This window comes from Solanum stenotomum, chromosome 8 (genome assembly GCF_019186545.1).
Source record: "Solanum stenotomum isolate F172 chromosome 8, ASM1918654v1, whole genome shotgun sequence".
In the NCBI taxonomy this organism is placed as follows: Eukaryota; Viridiplantae; Streptophyta; class Magnoliopsida; order Solanales; family Solanaceae; genus Solanum; species Solanum stenotomum.
Window position 1 is genome coordinate 30,391,751 of NC_064289.1, and position 21,124 is coordinate 30,412,874.

Below are 21,124 nucleotides of genomic sequence, written 5' to 3' on the forward strand. Positions count from 1 at the left end.
TCACATTAGGATTCACCGGGGTTACAACTTCTCTATTGGCTTGAGCCGTCACGGCTTGAGCCAACATTTGTAAAGTAGACCTACACTCTGCATGGGTCACATTCTCAACCACGGGATCAACCGGAGCTAGATTAGCTGCAAGAGGAGCTTCTTCATTCACATTGTCACCCTCCATTCTTCTTGCGTTAGCCCTTCGGGTATTCATATCCTGAAGACACAAGAGAAGGATTATGATAGGTACTTTATAGAGCGAAACTCTATGGCACAACTTAATGGTAATGAAAGAAATGAAATTTCCTAAGCATCTTATAGCCTCTCTTTTATAAATGTGCCATGTTTCACACTCATAAACAATACTCTACTAGACGTGGCTTATGAGACATCATCCTAGAATCATTCTAAACCTCATACTCTGATTACCAAGTTTGTCATGACCCAGGGGTACCCCCTAAATGTAACAAGGCATATAGAACCCTGAAAGGCACCATGTAAGCCACTTAGCATATCATAACATAAAGCATTAGAAAAATAAGAGTAAAAACCCATTTCAAGTCCAAAATTTTCATAAAAGAAACTGTAAGTCTAGACTTGTCTCAATATAGCCATCTATTACAATACTTGAATCAAATAGGGACACAACCATTTTAACATTGTCCGAAAAGAAAATATAATAATGAAACTACTAAATGAAAAAATTCATCCTCGAATCATGAGAACTCACCAACTAGCAAGGAGAAATGATCAATTCCAAGCTCTAGCCACAATGAGGACCGCCTTGAGAACTGGACCCTACACTTGGGGGAAAGATGTACAAAAATATTGGTTAGTACAAAAAAAACACTAAATATGATAGCCATGCATAAAAACCTTGAAAACATGCAAAAAGGGACATTTTAGTTGAATGCATGCAATTTACTAAGTTAAAGCATCATTTTGAAGGTAGTGGAACAACACAAGTCATAAGCATAATCAACTCATAGATCATCATATCATAGGAGGAACATATCAAAAATACCCTCAAAGCATATTTGTTCAATGCATGAATAAGATCTCATAATCTCACTCATACTAAGTAAAGCTTCTTAAGTAGCCATAGTTCATAATTCATGTTCTTGTTCATAGTTCATAAGTAATGGTGGGAATAAGCCTTAACTGACATAGACCATGTTAGCTTAACATGGAATCCGGTGTTACCCACACCGAAAAGGGTCCTACTTGCCTAAGGTAAGATCGTGGCTTTTTTTAGCTTTAGGTGAATCCACTCTAAATGTCTTATGGGGGCACGTAGTTTATCGGATAAGGAGATTGCTACTAGAAACCTGGACTTAACTAAGGTAGAAGGTCTCCATCTCATGAGATACATACTTTGGGAACCCAGACTCAACTAGTGTAGAAGGTCCCATTGGGAAGCCGGACTCAACTTGTGTAAAAGCTTCCATCTCATATTCAACATCCACTCGATGCTAAGAATTACTTCCCACGAATTACATATTTAGTCTTGAATTTTATGTAATTCATCATAAAAACATTAAAATTCATCAATTCATTCATAATTTATCATAATTAAAGCATCAAATCCATTTTAGAAAGGAACCCATGAATTTGGAGTAAAACCCTAGCTTTTAGGGATTTCTTACTTTGAAATTTAGAGTTTGAAGGGACTCCATGGATAAAAACTATCCATGGATGAAGGACTACAATACCTTAGCTATGAATCTCCAAAGAAATTGAGTGGAAAACCTTGCTCCTTCAAACCCTAGCTTCAACTTTCTTCTTCTTCTTCCTTAAAGTTCTAGAGAGAGAAATTTTGGGAGAGGAGATGAACTTTGGGAAATTATTTGGGTGTTTGGAAAATATGACTTAACTTGGGTGAATTAGACTAAAAAATAACTTATATAGTGACCCTAAACTTACCCAAAAGAACTCCACTTCAATTGGACTTAAGCCATTACCCAAAATAACCCTCACTTAAAGTGAGTTGTCAGGGACCACGTGGGGCTCCACAAGCCGTGGTTATGACCACGAGCCATGGTCTCATCCGCGGACTTGAGGCAGTGACTAGGCACTTGTGCCTTTAGCTCACACGCCCAAGGCAACCTCAAGAAGGGCTCCACGAGCCGTGGTTCCTCTTGTGGGCCTTGAGGCAGTGGCTTGCCACTTCCTTACCATGCTCACACCTCCAAGGCATGACCAAGGCCACTCCCACGAGCCGTCTAAGGCTTCACGAGCTGTGAAGTGGCTCGTGTGGAGAAGCCAAGTTGGGGCTGCCTTAAGGAGGCTACTGCCTCACCACCATAAGTGGCACCACAACTCGTGGTGGCCACCACTGGTCGTGAAAATCCTCGTGGTCATGGTGGGCAGTGCCTTGGCTAAAAATTGGGCAGCCTTGGCCCCTTTCCTTGGCCCTTGCCCATTTTCCTTGGCTCTTACCCTCACGTTTAGTTCTAGTTTAGCTCTAGTCTAGCCTACTAGTTTTCAGAGTGTTACAGATTGGCACCCACGCTAACCCTCCGATGGGAGAACCATTACTACAACCCAACTAAAGCCACTTAAAGACGCTAAACCATTTAAAGATATGGAAGCAAGTTTAAATGATGGATAAAAACAAAGTTCCCATAAACTCCAATGGTTTTAAATAAACAATTAAACAAACTATTGCGGAAGTCAACCCCTAGAACCTGAAAGTCATGTACCAAAACTCTACTAACGACAAGTCTAAGAACAAAACATAACAGCCTAATAGATAGTCTGAGTTCGAAAAGTATGGACTTAAACATTAAAAATCATGGCAGCCTGAAAGAACTGGCTCACCCTTGAATCTGGTCACGATCAATAGTCTCCTAACTGAGGTCTATCAGTAACCGTCTGAAGACGCCCTGTACTCAACAAAGAAAGTGCAAGTGCAGTATCAGTACACAACCATAGTGTACTAGTAGGATCACCCGGCTACTCTCATAAGCACAATATAAAACGAACAAATACAACACAGTAAGCAGACATATACACAATACATAGATCAATCATCATTTTAGGAACAACATAAAATTACCCAATATCAATGTCAGGTAACAAGAGCATAATAATCACAAGTGGTTCTCTCATGGAACCCACACCCAAACTATTAGTGTCTTGGAATGTGACACCCGATCTAATATATGTGTCGGAACATGACACCCTATCCAATATATGTGTCGGAACGTGACACCCTATCCAAATCAGCACAACCACAGTCACAATCACATCCACAATGAACAATACTCATAATCATACAATCAAGTTACAGTTCATTGTATATATTATTTACACATCATCATTTCGTTAGATTGATTCACATTCCCTATTCACATACATAAACGCATACAATGAAGCATTTATCTGACATATATCACACGAAAATCAAACCATCACCTACCTTGAAACCAAGCTTGAATCCTTCTAAGACACTTGAGTCTTCCCTTTCCGGATTCTTTTCGCTTGTTCTTGGTCTAAACACTAGCAAAATATGCAAGGATCACTAAACAAGAACTAATTTACCCGAATTATAACAAACTTAATAACCCAATACCAAACCCATGATCTTAATGTTTAGCTAGGGATTTTTCCCACTATCAACTTTAGGCCAAAACCCTCTCCCAAATGATAATTACCCAAGAATCTAATTTCTACGGATCGAAAAACGGATTAGAGGAGTAAAATCTTTACCTTTAGAACCAAAAGTCATGGAAAACTGTCTATAAATCGCCCTGGTTCGTCTCCTAATTCTTAAGAATGAAGTTTGCAGAAAAATAACGAAATTGGGGTCTTTCACAACTTAAGTTCGCGACTGGCCCGCCACAGCAGACCCCATCCTACCACAGCGGCCTCGCCCTGGCGGATTACATGGAGACATAAACTTGTAACCATTTCACAACACACCTTCAACCTTTGACATTCAAAAACTACTCTTTCACGTTAAGATCAGTTTTGGGAGTTCTACTCGCCCTAATTCGATTTCATAAAGTCATACGGGATCCTTAATGTCTTAGCTATCCACTCATGTTATCAAATTCATATTTAGATCCCTCATTTATTACCAAATTTTGCTAGACCTCACCTGACTCAGATTTCGTCCAAAACTGGACTAGGTTACAGTTTTCCAATTTACTACAAAAAGTTTTCTTGCTCAAATTCTTTTCCCATTGGCTTTTCCATAACGACGGGAACAGGTTGTTACATTGACCTTAACACCATTTCTTGTTTTTTCTCATGAGAATCTTGAGGTAGAATATTTGTTGAAGGATAATATTTTGTTTGATGATGATATGACTCTTGAGAGTGTGCATAGTGGAATGCTTTATAATGTTGGAAGTGAAGCCACTCTTGGAGGATATCAATTGTTTAAGAATCCACTATGGTGTGAAGACAGACTTTCCACAGAAGAAATATCTTTTATGAAGATGATAGTACATCTATTAGAGAGGGTAGTGTTAAGATGAAAGGGGATGTGTATGTGTTAATTGTTACTACTTCTTCCAATTCTTCATATGAGTTGTGATTATTTATTATATAAAGTGGAGGCTAAACTTAGGAACACCTTGATTAAAGTTCATTTACATGACACCTTTCTCTATTACTTGTTTGCATATGATGATGCTCACGCTTTTGAGTGAAGTGTGTTATTAGAAGATAAGAGTATCAACCGAGCAAAAAAAGTGTGTACTTGATCCATGTTCATAGATTTTCTTTCAATTTGACCCAGTAATGAGTTGAATTGTGGCACTTATGTACTAATGCTTAGTCAAGATGACAAGCATAATTTGGATGAATTTGTTGGCACCTTTTCCTACGATGGAAAGTCCTTGGGGGTTTACAATCCACTTGAGGGACCTACGCTGTGTATGAGGAAGGATAGTTTTCTAACCCCCTTTCTTTACTATCTCTTTACATATGATCTTGTTGTTGTGCATTTTATTGGGGTAGGAGTTATTTGTCAAGAGAATGTGAGGTTTATCCTAAACTTGGCATGTTGCCTCTATGTGTTCCATTTTGTGATGTAATGAGTGTGATGATCCTTGATCCTAATTGTGATCTTGCATATAGGAACACCTTAGATGACCCTGATGTGCATGATACCTTTCTCTACTATCTCTTTGCATATGATGAGTCTCATACTTGTCTTAGATGTGCATTGAATTTAGATCGGGATTTCATTAAGGTATATACTTGTTTGTATGACCCAATTATGTGGACATATTATAATTTTGACCCCGATGAGCATTTGAGAGTATTTGAGCTTATAGTAGTGCCATATTTTGGGTGGTATTATCCTTCTAATCTGAGGAATAGCCAATTTCCTTATTCTCCATATATGAGCTGAATAGTCATGATAGTAGAGGATACTTGGTTGTTCCTTGAGATTCAGTCTCCTTGGTGTAATGATTTTTGTGCTTACTATTGTACTAACCCTCATGCTATGAGGATATCTTGGTTGCTTGTCCGACTTATGTTTTTGTAAGGTTCGAATTCAAGCATGAATCCTTTTCAAGAAGGAGAGGATGATAACAACATGGATAACATAAATTATATTAAAGTTGTAGAAGAGCTTAATAGACACCAAATAAAGACATAATGTGTTGAAGGTCCATCAAAATGAAAAGGGTGAATAAAATATGTTATTTGTGCAAGTTCCATCTCTTAAATCTGTGAATTCACAAAAAAAAGGCAACCAAACAAAACCCTTATCTCATTATGGGTAACATTGTCAAAGAAGTGTCCTATGTATTTCCTTAGTATAAATTGTAGTTTTTATCATTTTGGAATACTTACATTATAAAATAACATATCACGAGTTTAAGGTTTGGACGCATATTTTGAACCGTAGACCTAAAACCACCACTTACTGCCATTGATAACCTTGGTGGCCGGCGGACAGCCTCCACCGGAGGCTGCTCCATCCACATCCACAATACAACCCTCTCCTCTCACCACAAAGTTCTCAGAAGTATTAAAACCAGATCACAACCCAATGCCAATTCAGAGGGAGATAATGGTTTACCTACATGGTGAGCCACAAATCATTAGGAAGTCATCAGAAGTTCAACAGATGATCATACAAGAGAATTTACATTATGCAATTCTAGGGAAGTTCTCTTATGATAAGCCAGATTTACATGAATTACGTAAAGTAATTCCAGTACAATGTGAGATCAAAGGGCCATGCAACATAGGGCTATTAGAAAACAAACATGTTTTAATACGATTATCTCTATTGGAGGATTATGTGAAGATGATGTCCACCCCATCATACTATTTGAAGGTGCACAACTTGTACTGTCAGATGAGACCATTGAAGTGGAATCCTTGGTTTGTTTCAGAAGAGGAGCCATCAATAGCAGTAGCATGGATTAGTTTTCCAGACTTGCCGCCTAATTTCTTTGCTCGAGAAGCAATATTCTCACTAGCCTCTGTAGTTGGAAAACCATTAACAATAATGCCTTTGCAACTCTACAAAACAATGACAAAATAGATGATACAAGGGATGCTACAAGTGCGACAAAGGGGACCAAGGAGACAGAAGAGAACAAGGAACGAGAAGGAGAACTTAGTAGGAACAAATTTGAAGAAGAAAGAGACATCAACAATAAAATGGGAACAAGGCAACGGGTGGATATTAATTTTTAAAAAGTCAAAGGGACAAAGGAGAATCAGATAACACAACCACAAGATAGTTCTAACAGTAAACAATGTAGGCAGTGAAACACCTACAAATAACACATGCACACAGGAGAAAAGCATATGTGAAATAAGTTCAAAGGAGAAAGTCATTCAAGAAAAGAAAACTCAAGGGGAAAATAAGATGGATGAGTTAGGAAACAGAGAGCGGACAACAAGTCAAAATCATCTTAAATTAAGAAAGCAACAAAACACACATGATGAAGAAAGGATAGAAGCAGTAGATACAACAGAAAAAGTCATTTTAGATCCTGACAAGGAAGAAATTGACGCTTCCTTGGAAGAAATAGAAATCCAAAACAACAACATCAGAAGTGAGAACACTGAGAAGGAAACATTGGAGAAGAATATAAAAGAGATGGTTAAAGAAGGAGACATTTCTCAAAGACATACAAGGGTAATGGAGGAGAGTCACCTAAAAAACAAAGGTGGAAAATCTCAAAAAGATACCTCACAAGCAACAAGACAACTACCAAAGAGGCAAGTTGCCTCAAAACTGACGAATAAGATCATTCTATGGAATATTAGGTCAGTCAATACTCAACAAGCATTGGAGAGACTGGCTAATTTAAATAGAAGAAACAATTATTGGTTAATAGGTCTGATGGAACCTTTTCAAGATTCATCAGATTGGGAGAGATATAGAAGAAGATTGGGTCATCATACTACTTTGGTAAATTGCTCAGGTTAAATATGGATATTCACAGAAGATGTACATGTAGATGTTATAGAAGATTCTATACAACAAATGACATTACAAGTAGCACATCAAAATATGGGAGTTGAGGCATTGGTCACTATAGTGTGTGTATCTTGTAATGCAATTAACAGGGAAGAGCTATGGAACTCGATACAACAGATCTCAAGTCACTTTTTCTTACCATGGTTGGTAGGAGGTGATTTCAATGTAATACTTTCTCTTGAAGAAAAATTAGGTGGGTTGCCAGTCTATTATCAGGAAACTGAAGATTTTGCCAATTGTATTGCTATTAGACCTAGGATACACTGGAAGCACTTACACATGGTGGAGTGGAAGATCGGAGGATGCATGCATCTTGAAAAGGTTAGATAGAATTTTAGGAAATCAAAGATTAATGAACTTGTTTCAAACAATGCAGGTCAAGCATCTTATAAAAAAAGGTTAGATCACTCTCCATTAGTGTCAGAAATGTTCACAGAATACTGAGGAAATTATCAAACCATTCAAGTTCTTAAAATTTTGAGCTATACATTCCTCTTTTGAAAAGCTAGTAGAGGAACACTGGAGACTTGATTTTTATGGTAACCCTTTTAAATGGTACAACAGAAATTGAAGAGGGTGAAACATGCTCTCAGATCATGGAGTAAGAAAACATATGGTGATGTGTTTCAGCAAATTGCAACACTAGAGGATGTAATACAGGCTCATGAAGTCACATTTGAAGAATCTCCAACCTTACATAACAGAGAAGAGTTACATAAAGATCAAGCAGAATTATGCAAATACTTACATCTTGAAGAAGAGTACTGGAGACAGAAATCAGGTCTGAAATGGTTTCAAGAGAGAGAAAAGAATACCAAATCTTTCATTAATATGTAACGGAAAAAAAGGAAGAAGTTGAAGCTAATTAGAATACAGAATACTCAAGGAGATTGGCTAACAGAGGAAAGAGACATAGCTATTGAAGCCATAAGATACTTCCAGGAGAAATTTACAGAGGATCAATGTCAAAAAGAATTCTCTTTATTAAATCATATTCCTAGTTTGGTAACAGAGGAGTCAATCAAAAGTTGGAGGAATTGCCAACAGAAGAAGAGGTTAAAGCAACAATATTTGGGTTAAATAAAGAAAGTGCATGTGGTCCAAATGGATTTACAGGTATTTTCTATCAGACATGCTGGAACATCATAAAGGAAGACATAATTAGAATGGTAAGGGCCTTCTTTGTAGGCCAAGAGATTCCCAGATATATTACTCACACAAATTTGGTCTTAATACCAAAAAAGACCAGGTGCATACCTATGCAGATGCAAGACCAATTAGCCTAAGTAACTTCAGTAATAACACAATTTATGGAGTTATACATGAAATATTAAAGAACATTCTGCCTACTATCATCTCTGGAAATCATACAAGTTTTGTTAAAAGAAGAAATATAGTGGAAAATATTCTTTTGGCACATGAGATTATAAGGGATATCAAGATGAGGACAAAACCAACAAATATGGAAGTAAAACTAGATATGACCAAGGCATAGGATAGGCTATCATGGCTATTCCTCACTAAAGTTCTGAGACAATTTGGGTTCTCTGAAGTTTTAATTAACATGGTATAAAGACTTTTGTCCAATAACTGGTACTCAATTCTGATAAATAGGCAGGCTCTTGAATTTTTCAAGTCATCTAGAGGAGTCAAGCAGGGAGATCCATTATCACCGGCTCTTTTTATAATTTAAGCACTAACGAGGAGTTTGAATGCTCTGTGGGAAAATGAAGAATTCAAAGGATATAGTCTACCCAAATTGAGCCCAAATATTAACCATCTTTCTTATGCAGATAATACAATTTTATTTGACAAGAAATCAATGAAGATGATGATTAGGGTACTAAGAAAATATGAAAACTCTTCAGGCAAGCTAATTAATTTGGAGAAGAATGCATTTTATGTACATGAAAAGGTGAATACAAGACTGATAGGGAGCATCAAAAGACTAAACAACATAAAACATGGAGCTTTCCCTTTCACATACTGGGGATGTCCTATGTTATATGGAAGAAATAATATTTCCCACTATGATTCAGTGATTAAAAAGGTAGGAAAAAAAATATAGGGATTGCAAGGAAAAATGTTATCATTTGGTGGAAGAGTTGTTATAATTCCTACACATTTATTGTCTGCTTTATCTCCTCCAAAAGGAGTGATAAGACACATACATATGATGCTCAATAGATTTTTCTGGAAAAACACTATAGACAGTAAAAGGAAGCACCGGATAAGTTGGGATAAATTATGTCTACCTAAGAAGGAAGGATGAATTAGTTTTAGATCTCTTGCTGATATATCTAAAGCTCTATTTTACAGATTATGGTGGATTTACAGAACAAAGACTACACTTTGGAGCTCTTACATGGGTAATAAATACTGTAAAAAGTTACATCCTGTAATTGCTCAGAGTAAGGGAGCCTCCACCACATGGAGAACAATGATCAAGATTAGAAAGTTGGTAGAACATCAAATATGGTGGCAAATTAAAGGAGGAGACTCAAGTTTTTGGTTTGATAATTGGACAACTCAAGGAGTGCTATATTACTTCAGTCATGAAACCAGTCAAGAGGAAGAGATAGACGTTAAGGAATTTTGTTATGAATCTTTAGGGAAGGATTGATTCACAGGGCAATATATAAATCAACTCGTTAAAGGGAGGCTGAAACCTTAGAGTTCATTAAAAGAGAGAACTCCGATCTGTTCAGCTCTTTAAAGGGAGACAGAAACCTTAGAGTTCAATGGAAGAGAGAACTTTGATCTCTTGCTTTTTGCTTAATTATGACTTACTGATTTATTCATCAAAAGCCCCTTTAAATAGGAGTCTTATTACATCAATAGGAAGTCTAATTCTTATGAAAGTAGGAGACCTAAATCCTATTCCAAACTAATAACTATAACTTAACCTGATCCTTATGAAACTATGAAACATAAATTCTATTCTAGAATAATAAATCAAACAACTAAAAATATAATTAAATACTTAATTTAAGGGCTTCCAACGCATCCACAACATTCCCTTTAAATAGGAGTCTTATTACATCAATAGGAAGTCTAATTCTTATGAAAGTAGGAGACCTAAATCCTATTCCAAACTAATAACTATAACTTAACCTAATCCTTATGAAACTATGAAACATAAATCCTATTCTAGAATAATAAATAAAACAACTAAAAATATAATTAAATACTTAATTTAAGGGCTTCCAACGCATCCACAACAAATTTGCAGATCAACATGACTGGAAAGTAGACAAACTAAAAAGATGACTATCAGAAGATATTATACAACACATACTGAAAACAATCCCAAGTCCAACTTCTGATGGTATACTGGACAGAACATGGTGGATGCTTGAAGAAAGTAGAAAATTCACAGTTAAAAGTGCCTGGGAGTATGTGAGACAGAGGACAGTAAGGTAAAGTAGATTTCTTAATATGTGGGAAAAGAGACTTCCATTCAAAAAAAATTCTTTATTTGGAGAGTTTGGAAATATAGAATACCCACTGATGATATATTGATGAGAATGGGGGTGAACATGTCATCAAGGTGTTGGTACTGTGATAATCCAACACAAGAAACGGTGGAACATCTTTTTTAACTTCTCCAATAGCTTATAAGCTAATGAGACTTTATCAAAATAGTTGGTTGTTAAGTAGTTAAGAGGTGGTTAGGATGATTAAGGGTAGTATAGTCTTTTCTCTTAAAGTTGTTATAACTAATCCTTTCAATAGTTAGTTACATAAACAACTATAATACATGTTCATGTAATTGTACAAGTTAGCCTTTTGAGCTCATAAATGAATTTCTTCTTTCTTCTCTTCTAGCAGCTTCTAGTAGCTTCTGTAAATCATGTCTACGTTCATGGTATCAAAGCTATACACAGTGACGAGCTGTGATAGGCGTTTAGGTTGAAGAATCAGAGAGTTGCTTTGTCGATTCACAGATTCGAATCAGAGAATTGCTTTATCAATTCACAGATTTATCAGATTCTCGGTTGATCTGCAGATTGGAGTTCAAGTCTGTTATTAACTGAGTTTGATTCTTATTCCGCAACAATTTTTGATTACTATGTCTCCAGATCGAGTAGTTGAAGAACTAAATCAAGGTATCAACAATGGAGAAATTGCTAGTTCTGGTTCCTTCGCTTTGCCTTCTAATACAGTCTCATCATCTCAAGGTATTGATTACAATCATCCTCTGTTTCTTAGTCCTACTGATGTGAGTGGTGTTAGCCTTATCTCTTTTCAATTACTTGGCATTGAGAATTATACATTGTGGAATCGATCTATTACACTAGCTCTATTGGGAAGAAATAAAATAGGATTGGTGGATGGATCCTGTAGAAAAGAAGTTTATGGTGAAGAACTGTGGGGGCAATGGGAGAGGGTAAATGCAATTGTGTTGTCTTGGTTAATGAACTCAGTCTCTAAGAGTCTTCTTAGTGGTGTTGCTTTTGCTTCGAGTGCTTTGCAAGTCTGGAATGACTTGAAAGAGAGATTTGATAGAGTAGATGGCTCTAGAACCTATAGTCTTCACAAAGACATTGTAACAATGCAACAAGGCACTAATTCAGTTTCTGAGTATTATACAACACTTAAAACCTTGTGGGATGAGTCTGAACTTTTAATGCCTGCACCTTGTTGCAACTGTGATAAATCGAAAGGATTTGTGGCTCACATGAATAGGCAGAAGTTGTATCAGTTTTTGATGGGGTTAAATGAGTCCTTTCAACAAGCCAGAAGTCAGATTCTGATGCTAAATCCTCTACCTACTATTAATCATGCTTATGCTATGATAGTAGGAGATGAAAGCCAAAAAGCAGTGATGTCTCACAGCAATAGCATGGGAATGAACACAGTTAGTGCTGACTCTGTGGCTATGTATTCTAAATCTGCATCCACCTCAGGTGTAAATCAGAGATTCAAAAGGAACTCAGTCTTGATTTGTGACTTTTGTAAGTGTAAAGGTCATAGCAAGGAGTATTGCTACAAGATAGTAGGGTATCCACCTGACTTCAAGTCAAAAAGGAAGCCACAAGGAAATGCATCAGATGGTACTCCTGATCAGGTTCACTTCTCCTATGGTATGAATACAAATGTGTAGGTACCAGGATGGGGAAGAAAAACTGATAGCTCTCAGAGTGATCATGGTGTAATAGGTCCTTCCAATTCTTCTAAGTTGCTGAGTCAAGCTGAACAGGATGTGAAGCAGTTGTTGAAGGGTTGCACTTTCACAAAGGATCAATATGATCACATTCTCAAAGGTTTGCAGCACAAGACAGACATTGCCTCATTGGATTGTAATGCTACACCTGCTGCTGCTCATACTGCAGGTAAATCATTACATGTTCCTGATATTAACAGAGTGTGGATTGTAGATACTGGTGCTACTAACCATATGGTATCTGATTTAGATATGTTTATCAAAGGCACTGTTTCGAAGTTGGAAGTTCCTAAGGTTGTGTACTTACCTAATGGAGATAGTACTCATGTGACACATGTAGGCTCATGTGCATTAGGAGATAATGGTATTATTTCCAATGTGTTGTATCTACCTGACTTCCAATACAATTTGCTGTCTGTCAGCAAATTAACAAAGGAGCTAGACTGCTCAGTTACTTTCTTTCCTAACTGCTGTGTTTTCCAGGAGCTTTACAGTGGAAAGGTGAAGCAAATTGGTGAAGAAACAGGTTGTCTGTATACTCAGAAGCATGTCAGTAATCAAAGGGATATAGCTTTAAGTGTGTCTCAAGTTTCTACAGATATGGAGTTGTGGCATCAACGGCTAGGACATGTCTCTTCTGGTGTTCTTGCTAGGATGTTTTCTATGAATAAAGAAAGTCAGTGTAAGGTGTCTAAGTGTTTAGTTTGTCCTTATGCTAAGCAAACTAGACTTAGTTTTCCTACTAGCAGTATCAAGAGTTGTGACTGTTTTGAGTTGATTCATGTAGACCTTTGGGGTCCATATAATACAACTACTTTTGATGGAAACAAGTATTTTCTTACTATAGTGGATGACTTCTCAAGAATGACTTGGTTGTTTCTTCTTAAACATAAATATGATGTTTGTGCTTCCTTACAATTGTTTGTACAATATGTTCATAATCAATTTGCCAAGACTGTTAAGACAATAAGGTCTGATAATGGCACTGAGTTTGTCAACTCTACTTGTGCAAGCATGTTTCAAAGGTTAGGTATTATAATCACATATCTTGTCCATATACACCCCAGCAGAATGTGGTAGCTGAAAGAAAACACAGGCATCTACTTGAAGTTACAAAAGCAATCAGATTTCAAGCAAAGATTCCTATCAAGTACTGGGGGCATTGTGTATTAGCAGCAGCCTACATTATCAATAGACTTCCTAGCAGTGTACTTGATTTTCAAACTCCCTATGAGAGATTATATGGTAGCAAACCATTACTGTCTCATTTTAAGACTATTAGTTGTTTATGCTTTGCCAAAAGTCTTACTGAACATGATAAACTAATGCCTAGAGCCAGGTCTGCTATTCATATGGGATATTCAGCAACACAAAAAGGGTACATTCTTCTGGATCTTACCACCAAAGTTTTTTTTGTAAGCAGAGATGTTATATTTAGAGAGGACATGTTTCCCTTTGCATCTGATAAGCATTCTGGAAGATACCAGCTATTCACAGATATATTCCAAGACAGTTCAGCTGTCAATTTTCAAAAGTTGTCTGAGCCAGCTTATGTATCTTATAATCCTGAGCATGAAGGTCCTGAACCTGACCTTGCAAATCAGGAGTTTGAACAATTTGGAGATTCAGAACCTATCCAGCATATGCCTGAGAAATCAGCTGATAACTTGACTGCAGTTTGTGATCCTTTAGCAGAACCAAGATCAGGTAGTTCTTCTTCTGGTAATGACACTCTTATGAATTCTAGTCAAGAGGGTCAAATGGTTGTTGTATCACCTGAGATCAGAAGGTCCACTAGAGCTAAGCAGTCTCCTGCTTGGCAGACTGATTTTGTTACACAAAAGGCAGTGAAGTATCCTCTGGGGAATTATGTGAGCTATAACCATCTCTCCTCCTCTTATCAGTGTTATATAGCTGCTTCTTCCTCATTGAAGGAACCTAGTACATATTCTGAAGCTGTGACAGATCAAAGGTGGATAGATGCTATGCAGTTGGAAATTCAGGCATTAGAAAGCAACAATACATGGGTGGTTACTGATCTTCCCCAAGGAAAGAAACCTATAGGTTGCAGATGGGTGTATAAGATTAAGTATAAAGCTACTGGTGAAATTGAGAGGTTCAAGGCAAGATTGGTGGCTAAAGGCTACAGTCAACAAGAATGAATAGATTACAAGGAGACTTTCTCCCCTGTGGTTAAGATGGTCACAGTGAGATCTATAGTCTCTCTTGCAGCATCTCGAAAATGGCATGTTCATCAGATGGATGTCTTTAATGCTTTTCTTCATGGTGATTTAGAGGATGAAATTTATATGCAGCTCCCTCAAGGTTTTGTCAGTCAAGGGGAGAAGGTTTGTAGACTGACTAAGTCCTTATATGGTCTCAAACAAGCACCAAGACAATGGAATCACAAGCTGACTGAAGCTCTTCTTGCTCTCAAATTCAGACAGAGTCAGTATGACTATTCTTTGTTCATTCGAGATTCTGAGGCTGGTATGGTCATTGTACTTGTGTATGTAGATGATATGTTGATTACTGGAAGCAGTCTAAAATTGATTGAAGAGACAAAGCAAGCCTTACAGAAGTGTTTCAAAATGAAGGACCTAGGTGAACTAAAGTATTTTCTGGGTATTGAGTTCGCTAGGACAGAACAAGGCATACTTATGCATCAAAGAAAGTATATCTTGGAGCTTATAGCTGAAGTAGGAATGTCAGCAGCAAAGCCTGCAGCAACTCCTATTGATGTTAATATCAAGTTAACATCAAAACAGTATGATGAGCAAATAAGGGACAAGAAGAATTCTGAAGATCAGCTGGTGGATCCAACATCATATCAAAAGCTAATTGGGAAATTGTTGTATCTTAATATGACAAGACCAGATATATCGTTTAGCACTCAGACTCTAAGTCAGTTCCTACAGCAGCCAAAGAAGTCACATATGGATGCAGCTTTAAGGGTGGTGAGATATCTCAAGAAACAGCCTGGACAGGGTCTGCTATTAACTAGTTCTTCAAATGAATTGGTTACTGCATGTTGTGATGCAGACTGGGCCTCTTGTCCACTTACCAAGAGGTCTGTTACAGGCTACATGATCAAGATAGGCAACTCTTTAGTGTCATGGAAAGCAAAGAAGCAAACCACAGTCTCCAAAAGTTCAGCTGAAGCTGAGTACAGAAGTCTTTCATCAACTGTATCAGAATTAGTATGGTTACTTGGGATGTTAAAGGAAGTAGGAATTGAAGTGCAGTTGCCAATACAAGTATACAGTGACAGTAAAGCAGCAATACAAATAGCTGCAAATCCAGTCTATCATGAGAGGACAAAACATATAGAGATTGACTGTCACTTCATAAGGGAAATGATACAACAAGGTTCAATCAAAGTGAATTATATCCCAACAAAAGAACAACCAGCAAATATTTTGACAAAGGGGCTGTCCAGAAGTCAACATGAGTATTTGTTATCCAAGCTAGGAGTGTTGAACATTTTTGCTCCTCCTAGCTTGAAGGGGAGTAATGAGACTTCATCAAAATAGTTGGTTGTTAAGTAGTTAAGAGGTGGTTAGGATGATTAAGGGTAGTATAGTCTTTTCTCTTAAAGTTGTTATAACTAATCCTTTCAATAGTTAGTTACATAAACAACTATAAATACATGTTCATGTAATTGTAAAAGTTAGCCTTTTGAGCTCATAAATGAATTTCTTCTTTCTTCTCTTCTAGCAGCTTCTAGTAGCTTCTGTAAATCGTGTCTACGTTCATAAGCTATGGAGGATGTTTGATCATTTTGCAGGTCTATGATTAGAAGGACAAAACCTAAACCAAGTGCTAATAACATGGTGGACAACACATGCAGGTCACAAACTTCCAACAAATTATGAAGATTATGCCTGCAATTATACGTTGGAAAATATGAAGAAATATCATCAGACATGGGGGAAAATGACATATATATAATAAACTTGTCTATCAGGTTACCCTCAATGTATAGCAATTTGCAAGGTCAAGCTTTCCAAGTCTGAAACAATTTCCCACCAACTGGTTAGATATGGTAAAATTCTTAGAGAACTACAAGCCAAGGATATCCTACTAAAAGATCATATGGATGCCCCCAAATTCAAATACTATAAAGTTAAGAGTTCTTATGCTTATTGCCTAAGAGATCGGGAAGGAAATTTAATCTTTGCACAAGCATATGAGATACCAGAAACAACTAACGTGGAAGCAGAAACAGTGGCAATAAAGGAAGCAATATATCACTGTACAACAGGAGGATTTTCGAGAGTAACAATAGAGACCGATTCATTGATATTGAAAAACATACTAAAAGGAAAGTGGGATATACCATGGAACATTAGAATTAAAATGGAAGACACTCTAACACTGATGCAATATTCTACTGTTAACATTGAACACATTTATAGGGAAGGGAATACATTAGCCGACTACTTAGCTAATTATACATTCGATATGACAGAGAGAACACAATTTAATACATACTGCGAGCTACCATTGCATGGGAGGAAAATACCCAACTTGGACAAACACTCGGTACCAAATTTAAGAATCAAGAACAAGGAAATCAGGTGAACAACATACAAATAATTGATGATCACGAGTAGATAAATTGCTAGAAGACAGTAAAGAGTTAACATGCATGGAAAACGAAGCCAGAGCATAACAACTACGCTACTCACGGAAAACAAAGCCAGAGCACAACAACTATGCTACTAACATAGGTTACAGATCTAAAAGAAGATAAGTGTAAGGCAAAAAACCAGGGTTCTGGAGACAATATTCAAAGAAGATAACTCTGGCATTGATGAAACCATATAACAACAAGGGACTACATGGAAAATCGACAAACAAAAAAGAAAACAATTGAGAAATGCAGATTGAGGATTTGAAAGGAAACGAAATGAGGTGAACTTACCAGTTAAACCCGCAAAAGCTCAAGATCATGCTTTGAATGAGACATCACTTTCCTAATTTCAAATGGGAGCTTCCAACAAGAGGAAATAAAGGACTTCTTCTAGAAAGATTGACGTTTTTAGGATATATATTTTTAGCTTTGTTTTTATTTTATTTTATTTTATTTTAGCTTTTGTTTGTTTTTCTTAGCTTTTGGGCCCACCACTATTGGGTTGGGCACAACTTTGTTCCCTTTTTCACTTAATCTATAAAACGGCCCATGGCCAATAGCTTAATTAAAAAAAAGCAACTTTCACATATAGCAAACACAAAATTCATATTTGTATGTTATAACAAAGTTTGTATAATTGCGCTCCATAGCAAACATATATATGTATAATTCGCTATACATATACAAAAAAAATAGTTATATAATTCGCTATACATATACAAAGAAAACTGTTGTATAATTCGCTATGCATATACAAAAAAAAACAGTTGTATACAAAAGATCAATTGTATAATCTGTGTATGTATAAAACGAGAAAGAGAGAAAGGCAAAAGAAATTGGACAGGGAAATATTTGTATTGTATAATTATAAGTGTATAGGACGAAGATATATGTATTTGCATGTGTATATACAATTTTCTCTCGCTTTATACAAACAGAAGCTCAATTTATACATTTCGTTTCTGTTTGTATAAGCGAAAGAGGCGAGGGTGGCGAGCGAGATCTGGGAGAGGAGAGAGAAAGGAACGAAAATATATGTATATATACAATTTCCTCTCGCTTTATACAAACACAAACACATTTTATACATTTGTGTTTGTATAAAAGCGAGAGAGGCGAGCGAGACTGCCACCAAACGAGAGTGGCGAGCGAGATTCCACCAGGGAGAGTGGCGAAAATAGCAATAGTTTGTTATAGGGTACGATTAAATCAAAGTATATTTATAGCATTTAATTTGAATTAATAGTTTGCTATTATGTACAATTATCCCTTAAAAAAAAGGAAGACGAGCATCTCCAACCTTATCCTTTATTTTATTCTCCAAATATAGAGTTCTCTATTTTTTCAGACAACCCAATTCTCTATTTTACTCTCTAAAAATGAATCTTTTTCTCTCTCTCTCTTCAATATTATATTATTATTTCTATTTCATTCTTATTTCATAATATAAATCCTTTATTTATTTTTTCCCAAATAATTACTTGGGAAGATGTCATCAGTCTGCTACATCCAGAGAACAGGACGGCGAAAGGCTAGATAGATATATTAAAGTCAAGGAATTTAGAGAAGAAAATAAAATTTTAATGACAAATTTAGAAACTATTAGTGATCCAAATGTTCGTGATTACCTGCATCGAGAACAACAACGAATATTTGAAAAAAGAAATCGACAATCACAATCGCAGTCACAACCGCAATCACAATCACAATCGCAACAATTCTCAGAATCATATCCTAATTTTTTTCCGAATAGTGCTAAATCTGGAAACGACCTACCGGATTACTAAATTATTGTTGTGATAAATTAATTATTATGTTATGTATTGTATTTTATCTTGTATTTAAATTATTATGTTATGTATTGTATTGTTATCTTGTATTTAAATTATTATGTTATGTATTGTATTGTTAACTTGTATTTAAATTATCATATCATGTATTGTATTTTTAAATTAAATTTTTTATCTTACCATTTTAATTTTGTGTATTCTTTATAATGAAAATTAATAATAAAATAAATTTTTATTATTGACGAAAATTAGAAAAAAATTAAAAATACTATTAATTTGAAATTAAAGTAATATATATTAAATAATATTTTATAAAATATTATATTACATTTAAAAAGAATTATGAATATTAGATATTTAATTAATGAAATTATATGTAAAATAATATGTTAATTAGAAAGAATAGAAATACTAATAAAATATTGAAAAAGTGAAATAGAGAGTGTGAATAATAGTTCTCCAAATTTGGAGAACTACTATTCAACTCTCTAAATTTGAAGAATAGAGAGTGATTTGGAGGTGGGTTGGAGTGCCCATTCTCTATTTTACTCTCAAAATATAGAGAATGAAGAGTAAAATAGAGGGGGGTTGGAGATGGTCATTATAAAGATTTTGAATTTTGAATGAAGAAATTTTTTCAAGAGTGTAGTTTAAGGGTGAAATCCATTTTGTTTAGTCTAGCTTAGTGTAGATTAGTTTGATGAGTGATTATCATTGTTGATTGAAGACTCACTGTTCTTGATTTCATATTGAGTCCCTTATTTGTGGATTTCAAGTAAGTTTCTCTTTTCTATTAAATTGAAGTGTCTCTTCTTCCTTGGTTGATTGTTTGTTCAATTAGTCTTTCTTTCTTTCTTCCCTTCTCATCTATCTTACTTTTGTGTTATTTAATTTCGCATTTAATTTTAATTGGTTTCATCCCCAACTAGAATTCTTATCACTGTTCAAGAGGAATAAAATTCAACACACATTTAAAAGAGAGAAGACAGACACTGATAATGGAGAGAGAGGGACATAGGGGAAAACATATATAGAGAGAAAAAAACAACGATGTTTGAACTTTACGAGGGAATAACTTAGTGCTTTAAAAATAGCCTGAATAGAAATAAGACTCTCATAGATCTGAACGAACCAGACTAGGTTTGTGCATTAATCGATTAAGTTCGATTTATATGTTATCAATCCGGTTTATCGATTTTCGGGTTTTAAGTATGCTAAACCAATAAGATATATTTTATTAGATTTTGGTGTATCGATTATGAATCTTAACGGTTCAGTTTTTAGTTTAAACAATAAGAAAATTTTCATAAAATAATTATATGAGTTCTCCAATAATTTGACATGATAAGACAATAATGTAACTTTACGAAATTCTCATACAATGGAAACAATGGTAATTAACATGAAAAGAACTATACAAGTGCAACAATATAAAAGAACTAAGACAAAAATGTGAATTGAAGGCCGCTAAAGGACAAATGTAGTAACAAATAAGGTATTGATATATATATATATATATATATACACACTAGTTTTTTCACACGTGTGTTGCACGTGATTACCAATTCCAAAAATATATATTATAGTAAATAGTATTGCTTATTTAAGCGAAAATTTGAATAATAAGCTTAGCAAAAAATAATATTGCAGATTTTTTTATGAATGTTCAACGTGGATCGTCATATATATCTCTTATTCACGAAACCTATGAAGATGGTCAATGAAATATTTTATTAGTTAAATGCAATAATGTATATATTTATTTCAATTTGATGAGGTTCAATTATATAATTAGCCTTATCTCACTAATATTACCTTATAGACAATATTCGCTTTGTATTTTTCTCGTCATCTAACCAGATGTGCTTGCATGTGTATTCCACGTTAAATTATTTAGATGTCATATCACAACCCTTCAAAAAAAAGTCACAACTTATTGAAAAAGTCACAACACATCGAAAAAGTCACAAGCTAGGTTAGGGATATTATAGTAATTTAACATTCAAGTTAGAAGTTCATGCTTTTAAGGTAATATATATATATATATATATATATATATATATATATATATATATATA

General features: G+C 35.5%; 1 long non-coding RNA gene across 1 annotated transcript; it reads right to left on the reverse strand.

Moving 5' to 3' along the window:
- Positions 1 to 546: 546 nt before the first annotated feature.
- On the reverse strand, positions 547 to 17,665 carry LOC125874201 (uncharacterized). Its single transcript, XR_007447244.1, has 3 exons — positions 17,548 to 17,665; positions 17,393 to 17,460; positions 547 to 789 (listed from the first exon to the last, which is right to left on the reverse strand). It is a non-coding gene; the product is annotated as an uncharacterized LOC125874201 (long non-coding RNA).
- Between the last annotated feature and the right edge of the window lie 3,459 nt (positions 17,666 to 21,124).